This window comes from Bubalus bubalis, chromosome 3 (genome assembly GCF_019923935.1).
Source record: "Bubalus bubalis isolate 160015118507 breed Murrah chromosome 3, NDDB_SH_1, whole genome shotgun sequence".
Lineage (NCBI taxonomy): Eukaryota > Metazoa > Chordata > Mammalia > Artiodactyla > Bovidae > Bubalus > Bubalus bubalis.
This window is the reverse complement of record NC_059159.1, coordinates 51,951,917-51,976,461: the sequence shown is the minus strand read 5'-3', so window position 1 is coordinate 51,976,461 and position 24,545 is coordinate 51,951,917. Positions and strand designations below refer to the sequence as shown.

Sequence of the window (24,545 nt, the reverse complement as noted above, 5' to 3'; positions counted from 1 at the left end):
TTTTTTTTTTCCCGTCTTGTACATTCTAATGTTTGTGAATTCCACTTCCTGAATTTCTTTCAGTGTTCTTAGGGCATCAGTTCTCAAGGATTAGGCCAGGGAACTCCGGAGATTCCTGAGATTGTTTTTAGGCAGTCTGTGGGGTCAGAAGTACTTTCATAGTGATGTTAAGATGTTACTTACCTTTTTTTTTTTTTTTTTAAACTGTCTTCAGTGTTTGCATTGATGGTGCAAAAGTGAAGACTGGTAAAACTCGGATGCTTTAGCACGATCAAGATAGTGGCACCAACTTGTGTTAATAGTAATTTTCTTCTCTGTCATTAATGCATAATTAAGAAAAGCCAGTTTCACTTAAGAATGTCCTTGATGAAGTAGTAAAAGTTACTAATTTTATTAAATTTTTCACCTTTAAGATTTTAATTCTGGGTGAAGAATAGTTTTTGTAAAACACTTTCACATTCAGGAGTAGAATGGTTATCTTAAAGAAAAACACTTGTAGGATAGTTTGAATTGTGAGCTGAACTAGTCACGTTTTTCACAGAACATTGTTTTTACTTCAAAAAATAACTGACAGACTATGGTGATTCTTGAAAATAAAGTGAGCCTGATAAAATTTGACCTTTCAAGTGAAAAATCAGAATTTGAAAAATTGTATATACCACTGTGAGGTTAGCAGTTTTCTGATACTTAAAAGACTTTTCTGATGATATTTATTGGTAGTGATGTTATATATGTGACTTTTTGATATTATATAATGAAATGTGTTAACATTTATTTATAAGATCTGTAAAATCAGTACACCAAATGTTTTCAAAATGACATGTTTATGATATTACAAAATGATGCCTGGAAAAGATTCATCCAAATGCAAGACAGACCAATGGACATTTTTCTTCTCACCATCCTTAGGCAATGACAGATTTTTTTTTTTTTTCAGTCACTATTGGCTAGTTTTCATTGCCATAGTTTTATATGAATGGAATCATGCTTGGTAATTTTTTTATTGAATTCCAAATATTGTGAATTTTCCCTTGCTAAATACTGGGTATTGTATTTCTACAAACCCTCTTGACTTTTTTTCTGGGATGCAGTTATTACTTGGAATCAGCTTGATCCTTTTGGGTCTTGCTTTTAGGATGTGTTAGGGAGGACTTGATCAGGGTTTAGTTTTGGGCTACCTCAGTAGAGGCTGGCTCCTTTTGAGTCCGCCTAGCCGGTGGGAACGGGCACTGTTCCATGCTCTACGTGAGTGTCTCATTTCAGGTGGTTCTTGGCCGCTGTCTTAGATTGTCTCCTCATTGGTGTGTGCTGATCAGTACTCTACTAGATACTTGAGAGGTCCTTCTGCAGACCTCTGGAGTTCATTCTCTGTGCAGCTCTCTCCTTTCTGGTATTCTTATCTCAGAACTTTATTGATCTCCCTGAACTCTCAGCGATACCTCTTCAGGTTGAGTTTTCTGGGCTGTATCTGGGTTTCCCTTCCTGGTGCCCCAGCCTGGAGACTCTCAGCACAAGCTGAAACAATCATAAGGCTTAATCTCCTTTGTTTCCCATCCCTCAGGGATAACTCTTCCTTACCGGATATCCTGTATCTTAAAACTATTGTTTCATATAGCCTGTATTTTTTGTTGTTGTTGTTCAGGTAGGGGATGAAACAAGTCATTGACAAATTCCAAAAGTGTTTAGATGGCTTATAAAGCTCCTGTTTACTTGTACAGACTTTAAGCCTTTATAAACTTTTTGCATTCTTTTTCTCTTTCTCCTCCTTCCCACTCTGTTTTGACTGACTTCTAATTCTTCAGGAAGCCTTCCTTGGTGTTTCTAGTTTTGAGTTAGATTCTCATCTGGAATGTTCCTTGTATTTCTCAGTTTTTGACACTTACTACTCTTCATATCTTCTCTACCTGCTCTGAGTTCAGTTACAGACAACACCAGGTTCCCTAGTAGACTGAGGCCTCCTTGAAGACTGTGAGTGCTTTATTCATTTCTGTTTCAAGCACCTAAGCTCGTGCCAGGAACCTAGTTGTAGACTGAGTGAATCCATACCATAATCCCTGCCCTCAAAGAGCCTTCTTTTAAATTCTTGAAAATACTAAGTTGGGGTGGGGGGAAATTGTCAGTTATCTTCAGAGAAGCCTTGTTGGGAGAAGTTGTCTCAGTTTTTAATATTGTCAATAATAATACATGCTTTATGTTTGTCTCTGCCAGTGTTTCCTTGCTTATTTTCTTTCATAGTACCTTATTGTCTTCATAGCCCTTACTGTTTGAATTTATTAGTCTACTTGTTTATTATGTGTTTATCTTGTTAGAATGTAATGTCAATCTTTTTCACAAGTATCTCTGGTACCGAGGATTAGCATATGGCATATATTTAGCATATAGCTAAATATTTAGCATATATTTAGCATGTGGCATATATATTTGTTGGTAGAATCTTATTGAATTCTTATGACTGTGAGGCAGGTACTATTGTTATTCTTATCTTATAGATAAGGAAACTGAGAAGTAATTTGCCTAAGATCACAAAGCAGAAAATTGTGGAGTTATTATATCCTACCTAAGTAATCTGATGCTCTGGCAGATACTCTAATTACTTTATTATACATTCTCTAAAATGCCTCTCAGAAATTCTGGAGCTATCTAAACAGTATTCTAACATCAAGATAAGGAAAAAATTATGTAGAAGCCTAAAGCAGAAAGAAATCAAGTCTAGAGTAAGCTATGATTGGATAATAGCTAAAGTGAAATAGAGAGTGATTTTACTTTTAATTTCATTTTGGTTTTTTAAAGACAGTGGACTCAAATCAGACAGCCTGGGTTTTAATCACAGTTCTGTTCTTTACTACTTTTGTAACCTTGATTAAGTTTTTTAACTATTGCTACTTCAGTTTCTCATTTGTTAAATGGGTATAGTATTTGTCTTACAAAGGTGCTAGAGGATTAAACAATTTAATACTTATAAAGTGCTTAGACTGTACCTGGCATATCTTGATGCTTATTAAGTGGTTCAGTTCAGTTCAGTTCAATCGCTCAGTTGTGTCCGACTCTTTGCGACCCCATGAATCCCAGCACGCCAGGCCTCCCTGTCTATCATCACCATCTCCCAGAGTTCACTCAAACTCACGTCCATCGAGTCGGTGATGCCATCCAGCCATCTCATCCTCTGCCGTCCCCTTCTCCTCTTGCCCCCAATCCCTCCCAGCATCAGAGTCTTTTCCAATGAGTCAACTCTTCGCATGAGGTGGCCAAAGTACTGGAGTTTCAGCTTTAGCATCATTCCTTCCAAAGAAATCCCAGGGCTAATCTTCAGAATGGACTGGTTGGATCTCCTTGCAGTCCAAGGGACTCTCAAGAGTCTTCTCCAACACCACAGTTCAAAAGCATCAATTCTTCGGCGCTCGGCTTTCTTCACAGTCCAACTCTTGCATCCATACATTAAGTGGCAGGTGGTAGGAAAAGTAGCTGCAGCAGCAGTAGTAGTAGCAGCATAGTTGTATATTTTTATGCTGCTGATAAAAGCTATTATACTGGTTAATAATATAAATTTTTAAAGTTAGGTTTATAATTAATTATTTTAATTTGTGTTGATGATGTTTACGACTCAACCTGTTTAGAATTTAGGTTGCTTGACCAAGAAGAGCTACCATTGTCCTGGCTGAGTAATTTTAAACTTAATTTTAAACTAAGTTCTTAGATTGGTTTCTTGTTTTGGTTGTGTACTACGTTGATCATTTATTATGATCTCATTGGCAAAGTATAATTGTATCAATTCATGTGTATTTGTATTTTTATATCAGGTTTTTTTTTTAAACCAGAAATTATAGATTTTCTTTCTTGGGTTTAGCTGATATAACTCTGCATTACCTTAGAAATGGAGTATTTTTCATAGATGGGTGATTTATTATCCGTACTGTTAAAGACATGGGTTTCTGGCAATCTTCTTGTAAGTTTGAAGATTTATTGAACAAGCTAAATCTCAACTAACTCTAGTAACTCAAATGATAACATTTCACTAGTGACTTTTTACTTGTAAGAAGACATACGGGATACTTGCCATACTAATTAAGCATGCATACAGTAAATTTATCAGACAGCAGAGTACTTTTGCAATGACAGAAAAGACCATATGGCTAAGCTCTAATATTTGTTCTCTTTTTTGCTAGTCTATACTGAAAAGCATGAATATATAAAGTAACTCTATGGAAAACCCCACAAATACTTATGTAAAATGATCTATTATTTTCAATATTTTTTTTCTTAACAAAGATAGAGTAAGCAGTTGCAATAGAAGCATAATTAGTACAAAATGTAAAGTTTTAGCTAATGTGAATGTTTCTTTCTTTTATACTTTAGTAAATTGTTAGAGAAGGCAATGGCAACCCACTCCAGTACTTTTGCCTGGAAAATCCCATGGACAGAGGAGCCTGGTAGGCTGCAGTCCATGGCGTCGCGAAGAGTCCGACACGACTGAGTGACTTCACTTTCACTTTTCACTTGCATGCATTGGAGAAGGAAATGGCAACCCACTCCAGTGTTCTTGCCTGGAGAATCCCAGAGACGGGGGAGCCTGGTGGGCTGCTGTCTATGGGGTCACACAGAGTCGGACACGACTGAAGTGACTTAGTAGTAGTAGTAGTAAATTGTTAGTAAATTTAGTAAATTTTAGTAAATTGTTAAGAAAACCTCTAGTATTTTGTATTTTGGCTGTCATCTTAATTTTAAAAGCTTACGGTAGCATTTGTAGTAAATCTTACATGGATATTTAGCACTAAATAATACATCTTGTTTTTCAGAGAACCAGGGCTAAACCTTTTCATGGATATAATATAATAAAGAATCATAGGGATATATGTAAAGGTCATTTATTTAAAGAAAGGAGTCTTTGAGTATAGTAATATTTTTTTTACCTGCTAGAAATTTACTTTGGTTTCTAGTTCAACTTTTTTTTTCTCTTTCTCTTTTTTAATGGAGGTAAAATTGACATTTAATATGTTAATTTCAGGTGTATGGTATAATGGTTCGTTATTTGTATACACTGGGAAGTGATCACCATAAGTCTAGTTAATATCTGTCACCTTACGTAGTTGCAAGGTTTTTCTTCTTATGATGAGAGCTTTTAATATTCACTCTCTTAGCTTCTGTCAGGTATGTAATATAGTATTATTAACTATAGTTGCCATACTCTACGTTACATCCCCATGACTTATTTTATAACTGAAAGTTTATACCTTTTGACCTCTCTCATCCATTTCTTTTGCTCTTCACCCCCCTCTCTGGCTGCCACTAATCTGTTCTCTGCATCTGTGAGCTTGTTTTTTTGTTTGTTTGTTTGTGTCTGTTTTTAGATTTTACATATAAATTTGTCTTTCTCAGTCTTAGTCCATTAAGTGTAATATCCTTCATGTTCATCCATCTTGTCCCAGATGGCAATATTTCTTTTCTTTTTTTTTTATGGCTGAATAATGTTCCATTTTGTGGGTATGTGTCTGTGTGTGGGGGCACACGACTGAGAACGCATGCAACTCAAAGGGAGCATTTATTTTTTAGAAGAATAGTTTTTTGGATTTGTTGTCTTTTTACCTTCCTATTATCTCTAGTCAGCTTCCTTACTCTTCAAGTCAGAAAATGTCAATACTTCCTCTCTTGAATAAATTAACCTTCCAGTGTCCCTTGCTTTTCCCCATTCCTTACATTTTTAGATTCATGTTTTTTATACAGTTAATTCATATGTCAAAGATCTAGTGAGGCATCAGGCTCCATGGTCAAAACATGGTTAAGAAAAAATACTATATTTTAGAATAGAATACTACCGTTCTGATGGAAAAAGCAAGAGAGTGCCAGAAAAACATCTACTTCTGCTTTATTGACTATGGCAAAGCCTTTGACTGTGTGCATCACAACAAACTGTGGAAAATTCTTAAAGAGATGGGAATACCAGAGCACCTGACCTGCCTCTTGAGAAATCTGTATGCATGTCAGGAAGCAATAGTTAGAACTGAACATGGAAGAACAGACTGGTTCCAAATAGGAAAAGGAGTACGTCAAGGCTGTATATTGTCACCCTGCTTATTTAACTTCTGTGCAGAGTACATCATGAGAAACTCTGGGCTGGAAGAAACACAAGCTAGAATCGAGATTACCGGGAGAAATATCAAAAACCTCAGATATGCGGATGACACCACCCTTATGGCAGAAAGCGAAGAGCTAAAGAGCCTCTTGCTGAAGGTGAAAGAGGAGAGTAAAAACGTTGGTTTAAAACTCACCATTCAGAAAACTAAGATCACGGCATATAGTCCCATCATTTCATGGCAAATAGATGGGGAAACAGTGGAAACAGTGACAGACTATTTTTTGGGGCTGCAAAATCACTGCAGATGGTGACTGCAACCATGAAATTAAAAGACGCTTGCTCCTTGGAAGAAAAGTTATGACCAACCTAGACAGCATATTAAAAAGCAGAGACATTACTTTGCCAACAGAGGTCCATCTAATCAAAGCTGTGGTTTTTCCAGTAGTCATGTATGGTTGTGAGAGTTGGAGTATAAAGAAAGCTGAGTGCTGAAGAATTGATGCTTTTGATCTGTGGTGTTGGAGAAGGCCCTGGACTGCAAGGAGATCCAACCAGTCCATCCTCAAGGAAATCAGTCCTGAATATTCATTGGAAGGACTGATGCTTAAGCTGAAACTCCAGTACTTTGGCCACTTGATGAGAAGAACTGACTCATTTGAAAAGACCCTGATGCTGGGAAAGATTGAAGGCAGGAGGAGAAGGGGACGACAGAGGATGAGATGGCATCACCGACTCAACGGACATGAGTTTGAGTAAACTCCAGGAGTTGGTGACGGACAGGGAGGCCTGGCATGCTGTAGTCCATGGGTCGCAAAGAGTTGGACACGACTGAGTGACTGAACTGATAATACCTTGTTCCACTACTCATACTCGTTTTTCTAGAATTTACTTATGTATATGCTCTTAATTCTTTTACAAAATCCTCAAAATCAGTGAGGTATTTTCATAGACACATTTTATGCTTATTCCTGCTGTTTATTTAATAAATGCCAACATTGTATATATACTTCCACAAAAGTAATTATATTCCTTGATTTATAATAGTATTCATTTTTGCCTAGTGTGTAGAGAAGAGTTGGGTCCAGCAGAGTGCGCTGTTGGTCTTCAGATAAAGTGTTGATGTGCAAAGCCTTGGTCTGTTTTTCTTTTCCTTCTTGTTATACCACTATCTTGCTTTCTTTTCTGTCTCTTTTTCTCTCCCTCTCTTCACCCCCCACTGCCCTTCTCTATCTTCCTTTAATGCTTAATATATTCTTTAGGATCTCAGGAGAAAATGACCAATTTATTTTGAAAAGTCAGTGTTTTACAAGTCATTTTCTCATAGTTTTACCTTTTATTTAAAATAACTGCTTATGTAGTGGAACAATGCTTACCATGTTTTAGGAACTCTTCTGAGCATTCTGAAAATACTACTTGACTTGGTAAATACAGTTTCATGTGAGCTAATGGTTATTGCCAGTCCATTTAAGTTTTGTGTGAATTTGACAATTTTCAAAATAAAACAAAAGAATTTAATTGAATCCCTATGATAACCTTATGTGGAAAGTATTAATATTTAATGACAGATGAGGAAATTGATTCCCAGATTAACTTCATGTCATGAAACTGATGAGTAGAGGCTGGTTTAAAACTTAGCCATTCTGGCTTTAGAATTGATATTCTCAACCATGTTACTGTTCTTCTTCTGAATAGACTCTTCCAGATGACCTATAGATTAAAGACAGTTTATTTTTGTACTCTCATAGATAATATTATATATAGATAATTCATTTAAGATTCGTTGCTCTTTTAGACTCTCTCAATACCCTGTTCTTTATGATGCTTACCAAAGTTTATGATTACGGGTTTATTTGTAGGTTTCATGGTTTTACTTACCTCCTTGCCAGGCTGTCGCTAAGAACAAGTGTGATGTCTCTCTTGTTCACTTTTTTATAACCAGCATCTGGCGCAGGACCTATACCTAGTAGGTATTCATATATTTGTTGAATAAATGAATGGAAAAATGACTAACTTTAAGAAAGTGTATTATTTACCACTGTTTCTTACAGTACACTTTAAAAGTTATAGTTTTTTAATGTCCTAGCACACAAAAATAAAAGATCAAATAATGATTTCAGGGACCAAGAGGTAAAACTGGTATTTAATATAAACAAAAGATTAGAAACAACTTTTATTTTCTGTAGCTTCTCTAGGAACAAGTTGTTAAATAATATTATCACCTAGATGAAGTATAGTTTATTCAAGGCAGCAAAATTTTAGAAAACTGTTATATGCCATAAAATTAAGATGATAACTTATATTTCTGTAAGAGTTAATAATAACATAGTGATGGCTTTTCAGAATATATATTTGTGCCAGGCAGTTTCTATGTTCTCTCATATATCCTTACATCAGCTCTCTGAATAAAATAGAGCAGATATTAGTCTCATTTTATAGGTAAGAAAATTGAAGCCCAAAGATATATTATTTGATGATGGTAATAGTTATAGGTATATGATAGAATTGTGATTTGAGCCTACTTCTAAAATAGAGTTGAATATAGATTCATGGATTATAAATGCTGGAAAAGAAGAGAAAAGGAATGGCTGGGAAAATGTTTTGTTTTCTTGTTGACTGTTGAGGAAAACAGCAAAGTTGGCAAGAAAGATTTTTATTCAATATATCTGTCATTAAAGTATCTTCTTTTAGTCATCTTGCAGTTAGAGAAGGTTAAAGTATCTTAAACATTTTGTGTATTCTATCTAATAAAGAGTCAAAGGAAGTTTTAAATTCAAAAATAAATAGGATTATACATTGTTTGAAAAAAACCTGTATTAGTATAAACCATTACAGAGTAAAAATTATAATATTCTCCCTAAACTATTACTCCCATCCCCCTTTCTGCTTCCCAGAAGTAAACAAGAGGAACACCTTCATGAGAATCTTTCTGGATTGTTTTGTATAAGTTTACTACAGATGTTTTTCATAGTTCTGTTATAATTAAATTTTGTTTTTACATTTAACTCTCTTATTTACAGAGTTTATTTTAATATATTCATGAGGCCAACCTTTAACTATGTGGTTTTCCAAATAGATGATCAGTTGTCCCAGTGTCAAAATTTTTCCTGATTTGAAGGTTTGCTATTATCATATACTAAATTATTATATATACTTGGATTGGTTTCCAGACTTTTTTTTCTATTTACCTTTTAATTTTTTTCAAAGCATGTATGTGTATAGTCAGAATCAAAGAATTCTAGTGGCTTCAAACAAAAAGCAGTAGACCCCTGCCCTTGTTCTAGTTGCTACCATTTCCCACTATATGGTCACTACTTTTTAATTATTTTGCCTGTTTATTCTGATATTTATTTATCTTTAAAATGATAAGCACTTACAGTCTTTTTCTTGAATTTTCAGTTTTGGATAACTTCTGTTTTCTTCCTACTGTTTAATTTTTTCATTACTTCTCCCCTTCAAGCCTCACAGTGTTTGCTGTTTACATTATTATAATCATGTAAGTATCATTAAAAACTGAGCCAAGAGTTATATTATGATTACACTTCTTTGCCCAAACCAGGTTTTATTTTTTCTGGTGCTAAATGTTCAGAGAAGGCGATGGCACCCCACTCCAGTACTCTTGCCTGGAAAATCCCATGGATGGAGGACCCTGGTAGGCTGCAGTCCATGGGGTCGCTAAGAGTCAGACACGACTGAGTGACTTCACTTTCATCTTTTACTTTGATGCATTGGAGAAGGAAATGGCAACCCACTCCAGTGTTCTTGCCTGGAGAATCCCAGGGACGGGGGAGACTGGTGGGCTGCCATCTTTGGGGTCGCACAGAGTCGGACACAACTGAAGCAACTTAGTAGCAGCAGCAGCAGCAGTGCTAAATGTTAGTCATGTTATTTGCTTAGTTTTAGATATATCTGTAACTATTTATCTCCAAACTCTGACAGAACTTAAATTCGGTTAACTCATTCAAATGCATCAGATCAAGAATAGCCATATTTTTAAAACTCTCAGTATTTAGTGAAAATAATGAAAAAATACTTTTAAGATGTTGAATTTTAGTATCTATAGTTTAATGGTTTTTTTTTTTTTTTTTAATACAAAAGCACTATCTATTCCTTAGCAAAAATTTGGAAATGATCAAAATGTGTATTCTGATTACTGATATTAATCTTTAATTCAACTATCCCCTCAGTATCAAACCCTGTTATTCTGCTTGCTGTCCCCTTTTACACACACATACAATTAGTTACCAGTTTCTGTGTAGCAAACCAACCATTTATTTAGCTTACTATTCTGAGAGTCAGCTGGGCTCAGCTGTGCATTTCTCTTGATCTCAGCTGGGCTACTCATGCCATCCATGGTTAGCTACAGGTCAGCAGGACAACTTTGCTTCATAGTGTTGGTTGGCAGTTGGCTAGGACATGGGACCATGGGGTGAGAATCTCTCATCATCCAGTATACTAAACTCAGCTTATATATATATATAGGTGGCCCCAAGGAACAGCAAGAGAGCAAACCCCAAATACCTTTTGAGCCTCTATTTCTTAATATCCCAGTCATCAAAGCAAGTCACATGGCCAAACCCAGATTCAAGGGATGGAGTTCACCCCTTCGTGAGAAGAGTACAAAATGAGCTTGCAAAAAGGGTTTACATATAGAAACAAGAAAAATTTGTGGCCATTAATATATATGTGTGTGTGTGTGTGTGTGTGTGTGTGTGTATATATATATATGTAAAATACATTATGCATATACTTTTTAAGAACAAAATTTGAATAGGATTTATTATTAAAAAAACTTCCTGAAATTATTTGGCCATACTGCAAGGCATGCAGGATCTTGGTTCCCTGACCACAGATCAAACCTGCTCCCTGGTGGTGAAAGTGTAGAGTCCTAATCACTGGACTGCCAAGAAATTTCCATTAAAATTTGGACTGTAGTGTATATAGCTTTTACTTTTCACCTAATGTGTCATGGTTGTAGAAAAGGCTTTTAGAAATCCTAAGTAGTCTATTTTGATGCGGTTTTGATCTAACTTTTTTATTTTTTTCCTATTCCAGGAGTTTGCAAACTGCAACCCACGGCCCAGTGCCTGTTTTTATAAATTTTGGGGAATTACAGCTTACTGCTACTGCTAAGTCACCTCAGTCGTGTCCGACTCTGTGCGACCCCATAGACAGCAGCCCACCAGGCTCCCCCGTCCCTGGGATTCTCCAGGCAAGAACACTGGAGTGGGTTGCCATTTCCTTCTCCAAGGCATGAAAGTGAAAAGTGAAAGTGAAGTCGCTCAGTCGTGTCTGACTCCTAGCGATCCCATGGACTGCAACCCACCTGGCTCCTCCATCCATGGGATTTTCCAGGCAAGAGTACTGGAGTGGGGTGCCATTGCCTTCTCCGATCACAGCTTACATTCATTATATATTGTTTGTGGCTACTTTTGTGCTACAATGGTAGCATTGAATAGTTATGACAGATACCACATGGCTCACAAAACTTAAAATATTTACTCTTTGGCCCTTTAAAAACAGTTTACCAATCCTTGTCCTGTGCTGTTTTAATTGTGGTAAGTGAGGCCAGAAGTTGGTGGCCTTAGTGTGAACCTCTTGCTTTATCTGCAGATTTACCTGAGGGCAGGGTGATAGAATGGATGAGTAATTGCCTGAGTGAGTTTCCTTCAGCTCCAATAGTTATGATTTTTTTAAGAGCTTGTAGAAGACATAATAGTGACCTCTACAGTGGAAATAGAAAGGATTATTCTCAAAAATTTCAAATCTCCATCATGCTGAATGAACGTCATGGTGAATGTTTCAGAAAGATTTGATGGTTATTTTTGTTGATGTGTAGAAACATTTAATACATACAGCAGTCTAGCTCATGTGTATACACATTTAGTGATAGTAGAATCTACAGTTGCCATTTAGAAGCTTTTCACTCAGTGATCGTGGGAATGGAAAAATAACTTTACCTTGGAAAACTACATGTTAATTGACCAATTTTCTGACCAGTAGATAGGCAGATAGATTTCTTTATTAAAGATTTTGACATAGTCACAGCATTATACAGAAATTAGAAATACAGTGCAAATATATATATTTTTCCCATGAGCCATTTGATAGTAAGTTATTCATGTGATGTTCCATCACTCTGGAATACTTTTAGTGTCCATTTCCTAAAGCAAAGACATTCTTTAATAAAAACATAAAAACCAGGAAATTATAATTGATTCATTGTTATCTAATATTCAGAACCAGATCAAATTTTACCCATTGTCTCTATGAAGCTTTTATAGCACAAAGGTCCATCCAGATCAGAATCATACATTGCCTGTACAGTTGTCATTTTGTTATTTTCTTCAGTCTGGAGTAGTTCCTCAGTCTTGCCTTGTCTTTCATGACCTTGACACTTCAGAAGACTATGGCCTTTCTAGAATGTCTCTCAGCTTTGGGTTTTGTTATCATTAAATTACAGTTATGTATCTTTGGCAAGAATGTTACAGAAGTGATGCTGCATTCTATCTATTGCATCTTATGAGGCAGCAAATAATTTCATTACATTACTGATGATTACTTTGATGACTTGATAAATACGCTAGGCATCACTGTAAAGTTAGCTTCCTTCTTAACTGAAGAGGACTTCGTAGGGTGGAACTCTGAAACTATATAAATAGCATGTCTTCATCAAACGTTCAGTTTATTCATTTTATATTTATTTTTGTGGACTTATGTTTTTCCATTTTATTAAGTGTTAATCCATTATATGATTGTTTAAATGCTCAAGTTGGAGTTCAGTTAAGTTGCTTGTGTATTTCTGACATGTATCTGTTGTTCTTAGAGCACTTACTTGCTTTCTGGCATAGTAAGATGTTCTAGGGTCATCTCTGTCTTGTTTTCCTCCCCTAGTCCTAGAGTCATCCATTTTTCCAAAGAACCTTGGTTTCTTTTAAATATTATTTCGAAACCAGGTTTTTGATACTGATTTTACCCATTGCTATTGGGGTTACTGTTCCAGGCCCTTTAAGCAGACAGAACTAGGCAATATGTGTCTGTGTAATATATGTGCGTGTATATACACACACAAATATATATATTTACAGATACATGTTTCTCTATTTGTATGTTAAAATTATGTGTTCATAACAATATATCCAATTCCAGTTCAACACCAGAGAGTTCATTCTGTTTCTTCCTTTTTATAATTTTAAATTAAAAACCTATTCCTAGTTTTTCAAAACGTTAAAAATAGAATTACTGTATGGTAATTCCATTTCTAGGCATATATATCACAAAGAATTGAAAGCACATATTGAAACACATGGGCTTCCCAAGTGGCACAGTAGTAAGGAATCCACTTGCCAATGCAGGAGGCACGAGAGATGTGAGTTCAGTCCCTGGGTCAGGAAGATCCTTTGGAGGAGGAAATGGCAACCCACTCCCATATACTTGCCTGTACACCAATGTTCATAGCAGCGTTATTCACAAGAGCCAGAGGGTGAAAACATTTATGTATCTATTGAGAGATGGATGGATAAACAAATATAGTGTATACATGGAATATTTAGCCCTAAAAGGAAGGAAGATCTGACACATGCTACAACAAAGATTGAAGATATGCTAAGAGAAATAAGCCAGTTAGAAATGGACAAATATGGTATAATTCCACTTACAGTTTACTTTGTGTATTGATGTGAGAGTTGGACCATAAAGAAGGCTGAGTGCTGAAGAATTGATGCTTTCGAATAGTGGTGCTGAGAAGACTCTTGAGAGTCCCTTGGACAACAAAGAGATCAAACAAATCAGTCCTAAAAGAAATCAACCCTGAATATTCATTGGAAGGACTGATGCTGAAGCTGAAACTCCAATACTTTGGCCACCTAATATGAAGAGCTGACTTATTGAAAAAGACCCTGATGCTGGGAGAGACTGAGGCAAAAGGAGAAGTGGGTGGCAAAGTATAAGAGGTTAGATAGCATCACTGACTCAATGGACACGAACTTGAGCAAACTCCAGGAGATAGTGAAGGACAGAGGATCCTGGCATACTGCAGTCCACAGGGTCTGCAAAGAGTCGGACACAACTTAGTGACTGAACAAGACATATGTTGCTGCTATAGAAATAGAACTCATTTTTGTATATTGACCATATAACCTTCAAACTTGCTAAATCACTTTTTGGTTCTAGTTGAAGATTGGCTCTTTTGAAGATTTTATAGGGCTTCCTAAATACAGAGCTATATGTTTGCATTCTCTTATAAACATTATTTTACTTTTAGTATTTGGCTTTAATATGTTTTCTTATTTTATCTTAGTGACTAGGATATGCAGTACAAGGTTGAATTGGAGCGGTGAGAGTAGACATCTTTGTTCAAGTTTCACTGGGGGAAAAACCCATTAAGAATGATGATTGATGTGGGTGTTTTGTATATGCTCTCTATCCAGTTGAGGAAGTTTCCTTCTATGCCTAGTTTTTTTTTTTTTTTTTTTTTTCTTTTTGGCCGTACCTCAGGGCTTGTAGAATCTTATAGTTCCTTCACCATAGAAGGAACCCATGCCCCCTGCATTGGAAGTGTGGAGTCTTAACCTCTAGACTGCCAGGAAGTCCCTCCTTCTATTCCTAGTTTTGCTGAAAGTTTTATAATGAATGAATGTTGAATTTTACATTTAAAATTTTATTGCATCCATTAGTAGGATCACACAGTTTTACTCCTATATCCTGTGGATGTATTGACTTATACTGTTTGCTTTTTGGATGCTGACCCAACCTCACACTCAAATGAAAGCTGGAATAAAGCCCACTTGTTCATGATGTTGTACCCTTTTTATATCTTGCTAGATTTGATTTGTTAAGTTTTGTTGAGAATTTCTTGCATCTGTGCTTCTTAAAAATACTGGTCTTCAGTGGTTTGTGTGTGTGTGTATACATTTTATTTTGTTTTGATATCAGGGTAATGCTGACCTTATGAATTGGAAGTATTACTTAAATTTTTGATAGAATTCACCAGTTAAGCTATCTGGGCCTTGCAACTTGTTTTTGGAAAGAGTTTCACTTATATATTTAATTGCTTTAATAAATATAGGACTATTCAGATTTTCTGTTGCTTCTTGAGTCATGGTTTCAGTAATTAGTATCTTTCAAGAAATTTGTCTATTCAAGTTTTTAAGTTTATTGTCATAATATTCAAAATATTCTCTCTTTAAAAAAGGCTGTAGGATCTGTAGTGTTATTCCCTCTTTATTTCTAACACTCAGAATTTGTATTTTTTTCCTCTGTATTTTTTGATCCATCTGGATAGAGATTTATACATTTTTATTATAGTTTAAAAACTTTTGTTTTTGTTGATTTTTCTTTAATGTTTTTCCATTTTCTGTTTCACTGACTTTTGCTTTTGTCTTTATTTCCTTCATTTTGATTTTTTTAAGATTTATTCTCTTTATAACTTCTTAAGATTGAAGCTTAGATAATTGATTTTGAACCTTTCCCCCCTAAGACAACCATTGAAAAGTATACATTTCCCTCTGCTTTCTGTGCATCACACAGATTTTGATATTATGTTACTTTTCCCCTCATTTTCCTATTGATTTCTTTTTTGACCCAAGATTTATTTACAGTAAATAAACACTAAATAGTTTTTTCCCCAGATATTTTTCTCTTACTGATTTGTGATCTGTGTGGTTAGAGAGCATACTTTGTATGATTCTAGTTCTTTTAAATTTAATAATCTGTTTGTGAAATCTCTGAATTTTTAGAAAGAATATGTATTCATTTATAGACTACTCCTCTGCTATTTGGTGAGTTAGTCTATAAATGTCAATTAGCTCAAGTTGTCTTGATTGTGTTGTTCATGTCTTCTGTATCATATTTTTTTGATCTACTTATAAAACAGAGATGGAGAAGGCAATGGCACCCCACTCCAGTACGCTTGCCTGGAAAATCCATGGACAGAGGAGCCTGGTAGGCTGCAGTCCATGGGGTCGCTAAGAGTTGGACACAACTGAGCAACTTCACTTTCACTTTTCACTTTGATGCATTGGAGAAGGAAATGGCAACCCACTCCAGTGTTCTTGCCTGGAGAATCCCAAGGACGGGGAGCCTGGTGGGCTGCTGTCTATGGGGTCGCACAGAGTCGGACACAACTGAAGTGACTTAGCAGCAGCAGCATAAAGCAGAGAGGAGGGCTAAAGATTCTATAATTGTAGATTTGTTTCTGTCACATTTATCTATCTTGCTTCCTGGAATTTAAACTCTGATATTAGAAGTTGTATATACACCACCCTTATGGCAGAAAGTGAAAAGGAACTAAAAAGCCTCTTGATGAAAGTGAAAGTGGAGAGTGAAAAAATTGGCTTAAAGCTCAACATTCAGAGAACGAAGATCATGGCATCTGGTCCCATCACTTCATGGGAAAGAGATGGGGAAACAGTGAGTGTTAGACTTTATTTTTGTGGGCTCCAAAATCACTGCAGATGGTGACTGCAGCCATGAAATTAAAAGACGCTTACTCACTGGAAGGAAAGTTATGACCAACCTAGATAGCATATTAAAAAGCAGAGACATTACTTTGCCAACAAAGGTCCGTCTAGTCAAGGCTGTGGTTTTTCCTGTGGTCATGTATGGATGTGAGAGTTGGACTGTGAAGAAGGCTGAGCGCCAAAGAATTGATGCTTTTGAACTGTGGTGTTGGAGAAGACTCTTGAGAGTCCCTTGGACTGCAAGGAGATCCAACCAGTCCATTCTGAAGGAGATCAGCCCTGGGACTTCTTTGGAAGGACTGATGCTAAAGCTGAAACTCCAATACTTTGGCCACCTCATGGGAAGAGTTGACTCATTGGAAAAGACTCTGATGCTGGGAGGGATTGGGGGCAGGAGGAGAAAGGGACGACAGAGGATGAGATGGCTGGATGGCATCACTGACTCGATGGACGTGAGTGTGGGTGAACTCCAGGAGTTAGTGATGGACAGGGAGGCCTGGCTTGCTGCGATTCATGGGGTGGCAAAGAGTCCGGACACGACTGAGCGACTGAACTGAACTGATACATTTAAGATTTTATCTTCTGGGTGCCTTAACCTGTCCATCATTAAGAAATGTCTTTGTTCTGAAATCTACTTTGCATAATTAATATAGTTGCTCTTTCTTAGGATTAGTGTTTGAGTACTGCATCTTTTTTCATCCTTTTAACTTATCTGTTTTTACATTTAAAATGGGTTTCTTATACATCATTGAATCTTCTGTTTTTATCCACTCTGATAAACCCTGCTTTTTAATGGCAGTGTTTGGCCTTCTTTTGGATTAATTGACCGTGATTTAGGATTCCATCTTTTCTCCATCATTTTCTTCTTGCTATAACTCTGAGTTTGTTTTGGAGTTTCTCTGAGATTTATAATTTGCATCTTAAATTTATCACTGTACTTTCAAATATTTTACTTCACATGTATTTTTTGAATGCATGCGTGCTCAGCTGTGTCCAACCCTTCTGACCTCATGAATTGTAGCCTGCAGGCTCCTCTGTTCATGAGACTTTCTTGGCAAGAATATTACAGTTGGATGCCATTTCCTCTTCCAGGGAATCTATCTGACCCAGGGATCGAATGCACATCTCCTGTATCTCTGGCATTGGCATACACTTAACATACAGTGTATGAAAACCTTTTCCCAGCCACACTCACCCTCTGTGATGGCCCACACTCAGTGGAGTGTGCGTTGCTCTGAATCTGAATAAATCTACTTTTTACCTAAAAAAAAAAGACAAACCACCTCCTACTATACTTTAATTTCCACTTTCTCCCACTATGCTTTTATTTCTACCTTCTCATATGTCATTTTTGTTATATAATTTACTTATGTATGTATTATGAACCATAGAGTATTTTATTATTACTTTTCCTTTAAATCATCAGTTATTTTTTTGATTATGAATTTTTTTATTGAGACTTTATTTTTATACAACAGTTTAAGGATCACTGCAGAATTGAAGGGAGGGTACAGATATGCCCTACCCAACTCATCGCATTATCAACATCTCCCACCAGAACGGCATGTTTCTTTTTAAAAATATTTATTTATTTATTTAGCTGCGTTGGCCCTTAGTTGTGGAATGCAGGATCTTCACTGCAGCATGTGGGCTTCTCTCTAGTTGGGGCATTCAGGCTCCAGATCATGCAAGCTCAGCAGTTGGGGTGTGCAAACTTTAGTTGCCCTGCAGCATGTAGGATCCTAGTTCCCTGACCAGGGATTGAACCATGCATTGGAAGGTGGATGGTTAACCACTGAACCACCAGGGAAGTCCTCAGGATGGTATGTTTCTTACAGTTGAACCTACATTGACAGGTCATAATCGCACAGAGACTAGTTTACATTTCCACATGCTAGCTATGGGTGCTGTACATTTAATGGGTTTGGAAAAATGTGTCATAACGTGTCTGTGATATACAGAGTATTTTCACTGCCCTAAAAACCCTCTATGTTGTGCCTGTTCATACCTTCCCTCTCTTCCTGCAAACCCCTTTCAATCACTAATCTTTTTACTGTCTCCATAGTTTTGCCTTTTCCAGAATAGTAAATATAGTTGGAATCATACCGTATGTAGCCCTTCAGATGAACTTCTTTCATGTAGTAATATTGAAGATTCCTCCTTGTCTTTTCATGACTTGATAGCTTATTTCTTTTAGTTCTAAGTACTGTTGCACTGTTGGAATGTACCATTGTGTATTTATCTATTCACCTCCTGAAGGACATCTTGATTGTTTCCAAGTTCTGGCAGTTATAAATAAATCTCTCAACATTTGTGTTAATGGATATTTGTTTTTACCTCCTTTAGATAAATACTAAGGAGCATGACTGCTTGATCATAGCATAAGAGTGGGTTTAGTTTTGTAAGAGACTGCCAAGCCTTCTTTCAGAGTGGCTGTACCACTTGCATTTCACCAACAATGAATGAATTCCTTTTGTTCCACATCTTCATATCCTTGTCAGCATTTGATGCTGATCATTGTTCCTGATTATAGCCTTTCTCATAAGTGTGTGGTATTATCTCATTGTTGTTTTAATACGCATTAGTCTAATGACATACGTTGTTTAACATCTTTTCATATGCTTATTTGATACCTTTTTGTCTTGTTCTTTGATTTTGTTCATCAGAATTTTGTAGTCTTGTACATATTTTATCAGATTTATACCCAAGAATTTCATTTTTGGGGTACTAATATAATTGGTATTGTGTTTTTAATTCCAAATAATCCAGTTGTTCATTGTTGGTATGTTAGAAAGCAGTTGACATTTTTTATTATTATTTATGTCTGCACTGGGTCTTTGTTGCTATGCCTGTGTTTTCTCTAGTTGCAGTGAGGAGGGACTACTCTCTAGTTTTGGTGCATAGACTTCTCATTGTGGTGGCTTCTCTTGTTGTGGAGCACAGGCTCCGGAGAGTGTGGGTTTCAGTAGTTGTAGCAAACAGGCTCGGTAGTTGTGGCTCATGAGCTCGTAAGTGCTGGCTCGGTTGTAGTGGCGCAGGGGATTAATTGTCCCGTGGTAGGTAGAATCTTCCCAGATAAGGGATTGAACCCATGTGGCCTACACTGACAGCTGGATTCTTAACCACTGGACCACCAGGGAAGTCCAGAAAGTAATTGACTTTTATAAATGAACTTTGTATCTTGGAACCTTGCTATAATCACTTACTAGTTCCAAGAGGTTTATTGTTGATTCTTCCAAATTTTCTACATAGATACTCAGCAAACAGACAGTTTTATATCTTCTCTCTCCATTTCTCTCAAAGAAATTTGTAATTTCTTTCTCAATCTTCTCTCTCAATGTATACCATATATTTATTTTTCTTGTCTTATAACATTAGCAAGGACATACAGTTGAAAAGGAATGGTGAGAGGGAATAGCATTGGCTTGTACCTGAACTTAGAAATCTTCAACTTTCTCATCATTAAATATAATGTTAGCTTTAAGTTTTTTGTAAATAGTCTTTATCAAGTTGAGGAAGTGCCCCACTATTTCTAGTTTACTGAGAGTTTTTATCATGTATGTTTGGATTTTGTCAAATGCTTTTTCTGCATCTAAGATTTCCCTGTAGCTCAGATGGTGCCTGCAATGCAGGAGACCTGGGTTCAATCCCTGGATCAGAAGATCCCTTGGAGAAGGAAATGGCAACCCACTCCAGTATTCTTGCCTGGAGAATTCCATAGCCAGAGAAGCCTGGTGGGCTATAGTCTATGGGGTCACAAGGAGTTGGACATGACTAAGGGAATATGTGGTATTTCTTTTTTAGCCTACCAGTGTGTGATGGGTTACACTGATTGATTTTCAAATGTTGAAGCAACCTACATAGCTGGGGTAAATCATACTTGGTCATGGTTTATAATTCTTTTTACATATTGTTGGATTCAGTTTGATAATATTATCTTGATATTGTTTAATGTGGACTTTTGCATTCGTGTTCATGAGAGAGATTGGTGTGTAGCTTTCTTTTAATGTCTTTGCCTGACTTTGTATTTGGGCAGATACTGGCCTAATAGAATGAGTTGGCAGCATTCTTTCTGCATCTATACTCTGAAAGAGATTGTAGAGAATTGGTAGAATTTCTTCCTTAAATATTTGGTAGAATTCACAAGTGAATCTGTCTAGGTGGTGCTTTTCTTTTTGGAAGATTATTAATTATTGATTTAATTCTTTAGTATATTGAGGCCTGTTCATATTGTTCATTTCTTCTTGTGTCAGATTTGGCAAATTGTGTCTTTCAAGGAATTGATCTATTTCATTAGGTTATCAAGTTTGTGGACATAAAGCTCTTAATCATAGTTTTTTTATTATCCTTAGTGTTCATGGGCTCTGTAGTGATGTCCCTCTTTCATTTCTGATACTAATAGTTTTTAAAAATATTTATTTGGTCCTGCTAGGTCTTAGTTGTGGCATGCAGGATTTTCAGTCTTCTTTGCAGCCTGTGAGTGCTGTAGTTGCGGCTCGAGGGCTCTTTTAGTTGTAGCATGCAGATTCTAAGCTGTGACACGTGGGATCTAGTTCCCTGACCAAGGATCAAACCCAGGACTCCTGCAATGGGAGCTTGGAGTCTTAGCCAGTGGGCCACCAGGGAAGTACTAATATTAGTTAATTTTTGTCTTTTTTTCTTTTTTCCTTAGTATTCTGGCTAGAGACTTATTGATTTCATTGGGTTTTTTTTGTTTGTTTTTTGTTTTTTTTCAGAGAAGCAGGTTTTGGTTTCAGTAATTTTTCTCCTTTGGTTTTCTTGATTCAATTACATTGATTTCTGCTCTGTTATTCTTTTCTTCTGCTTAATTTGGATTTAGTTTGTTGTTCTTCTAGTTTCCTAAGGTAGAAACTTAGGTTACTGACTTTAGATCTTTCTTCTTTTCTACATATGATTTCAATTTCCCCCACAGCACTTCTGTGACTGCCTACCATGTATTTTCATAGGGTATGTTTTTATTTTCATTTAGCTGAAACTACTTTTAAATTTCTCTTGACTTTTTTTCTTTGATCCATGTGTTGCATAGTTGTATGTTGTTTAATCCTTACTTATTTTGGGGTTTTCTAGTTATCTTTTTGTTATCAATTTCTAGTTTAATTCATTGTGGGAGCAGACATTGTATTTCTATTTTTTAAAACTTTTTAAAGTACATTTTGTCCCCAGAATGTGGTCTTCTTGGTTAATGTTCCATGTGAAGTTGGCAAAAATGTGTATTCTTCCACTGTTGAATGAAAGTCTATAGATGTCAGTTCTATCTAGTTGATTGGTGTTATTGTTGAGTTCAACTATGTCCTTATTGATTTTCTGCTTGGTTTTTAAAAATCACTCAGTTGTATACAACTCTTTGTGACCCCATGGACTATATATAGTCCATGGAATTCTCCAGGCCAGAATACTGGAGTGGGTAGCCTTTCCCTTCTTCAGGGGATCATCCCAACCCAGGGATTGAACCCAGGTCTCCTGCATTGCAGGTGGATTCTTTACCAGCTGAGTCATAAGCAAAGCCCAAGAATACTGGAGTAGGTAGCCTATCCCTTCTCCAGCAAATCTTCCTGAAGCAGGAATCGAACTGGGGTCTCCTGATTGCAGGCAGATTCTTTACCAACTGAACCATCAGCTATGTCTCTCCATTTCTGATAGTGACTTCAAATATCATAGGGGATTTAGCTATTTCTTTTGCATTCCTGTTAGTTTTTGTCCTATATAGTTTGACACACTGATGTTAGGCACATACATGTTGAGAACTGGTTTTTCTTTTCCCTTGGAGAATTGGTTCCTTTATCATTATGCAACGACCTTTAAAAAATCTCTGATAACTTTCCTTTCTTTGAGGTCTTCTGTATCTGAAATTAATATAGCTACTTCTTCTTTTTGATTAGTGGTAGCATGGTATATTTTTCTCTATCCATTTACTTTTAATCTATAAGTATCTTTATATCTAAAGTAGATTTTTTATAGACATCAAATATTTGGGTCTTGTTTTATGATCCTCTCTGACAATTTCTTTTAACTGATGTACTTAGACCATTGATGTTCAAAGTGTTATTGACAAGGTTGCATTAATATTTACCATATATATTACTCTTTTCTGTTTGTTGCTCTTGTTCTGTGTTCCTCTTTTTGTTTCCCATAATAAACATTTTATTTATTTATTTTTGTTTTATTTATTTTAAAAGGATTAGGGAGATAATTCTGTTTATTGTCAAAGATCAAGAAACAAAATCTGGAAATGCTCTATTATAAGTGCTGAGGAGCTACAAAGGAGGGATAGGGTGAGGAGACACAATAATACACAGCATTCTTTTGAGGAGCTCCAGCTCTTCATTCTAACACTTGAATCAAAGAGAGACAGCCGTCCTTTGTCACTGAGACTGCAGAAGAATGGAAACCTTACTCAGTGTATCAGTTCCTATAGGGCAAACAGAGCAAGAACCTATTTAAAGCTGATGCATAGGCTACTCATGGTCTGCTGGGAGCCCCCATGCCAAGTAGACTGGATGCTGAAAGTGGTCCTTGGCTGCCAGTGCTGGCTGGTCCTGGCTTCCTAGATCCTGGACTTCTCTTGATTCTCAGTGACAAGATTGTCAGTTGAATACAGTTGGCCATTATGACCTGTGGACAGACTTATTCTAATATCTCTTTTGGCTTTATTCATTAGGGCTTGAATTTTTATAGGATCCTCTACATTCTTATTTTCTCTGAAGGCAATTCATATCCTCCTGATGGTGTAAGTTGTGTAGTTGTAGGTGCTGAAGTGTTTGCCCTTCTTCAGCATTGCTGGGTACAGATCCAGAACTTGTGTCGGGCTGAGGGTGCCATCTTGGGACAAAAAACCGCCAGTGGGTCCTCTTTGCAGAGGTCCTGAGTTTAATGTGACCTGCAAAACTTATGCAGCCTTAGGGTGCGACTTCACTTTCACTTTTCACTTTCATGCATTGGAGAAGGAAATGGCAACCCACTCCAGTGTTCTTGCCTGGAAAATCCTAGGGACGGGGGAGCCTGGTGGGCTGTCGTCTATAGGGTCACAGAGTCGGACACAACTGAACTGACTTAGCAGCAGGGTGCCTGAGCCAGCCACATGCATGGGCTCTGCTCAGGCAGTGGCCCAGGGATTGGCACAGGTCCTAAATAAGCATTTTATTTGATTCCATTTTCTGTCCTTTCTAGCATAGTCATCATATTCCTTCCTTCCTCTTTCCTTCCCTCCCTCCCTTCCCCTTTTTTACTGGTTGCTCTTGATTTTGCAGTATGCATTTATGGCAAATCCAAGTGTACTTACCCATAACACTATACCATTTCATGGGTAGTATGAGTACCTTATATACAGTATAATGCTAATTTGTCAGTCCATCCCTTGTATCATTGCTCTCATTTATTTCATGCCTATATAAGCATATAAATTGACTCTTGACAAATACAGGGGTTAGGGGCACCAACCCCCCAGCAGTCAAAAATCTGTGTATAATATTTGACTTCCCAGGTGGCTCAGTGGTAAAGAATCCGCCTGCAATGCAGGAGACAAGAGTTTGATCCCTGGGTTGGGAAGATCCCTTGGAGCAGGAAATGGCAACCTACTCCAGTATGCTTGCCTGGAAATCCCTGTGGACAGAGGAGCCTGGTCCTGGACAGAGGAGATCCCTGGGGTCACAAAGAGTCAGACACAACTGAATAACTAAAGAACAACAACAACAAATTTAACTACCAATAGCCTGCTGTTGACCAGAAGTTTTACCAATAGATAACATAAAGTCCATTAACACATGCTTTGTATATTATTTGTATACTTACAGTAAAGTAGAGAGAGGAAAATATTATTAAGAAAATCATAAAGAGAAAATATCTACAAGACCTTTTAGAACTAACACCCCAAAAAGATGTCCTTTTCATTATAAGGGACTGGAATGCAAAAGTAGGAAGTCAAGAAACACCTGGAGTAACAGGCAAATTTGGCCTTGGAATACAGAATGAAGCAGGGCAAAGACTAATAGAGTTTTGCC

At 36.8% G+C, this 24,545-nt stretch overlaps 1 protein-coding gene across 10 annotated transcripts in view; it reads left to right on the top strand.

Moving 5' to 3' along the window:
- BRIP1 (BRCA1 interacting helicase 1) overlaps positions 1-24,545 on the top strand; it is a 190,514-nt gene that overhangs the window by 17,172 nt on the left and 148,797 nt on the right. The window lies entirely within an intron of this gene.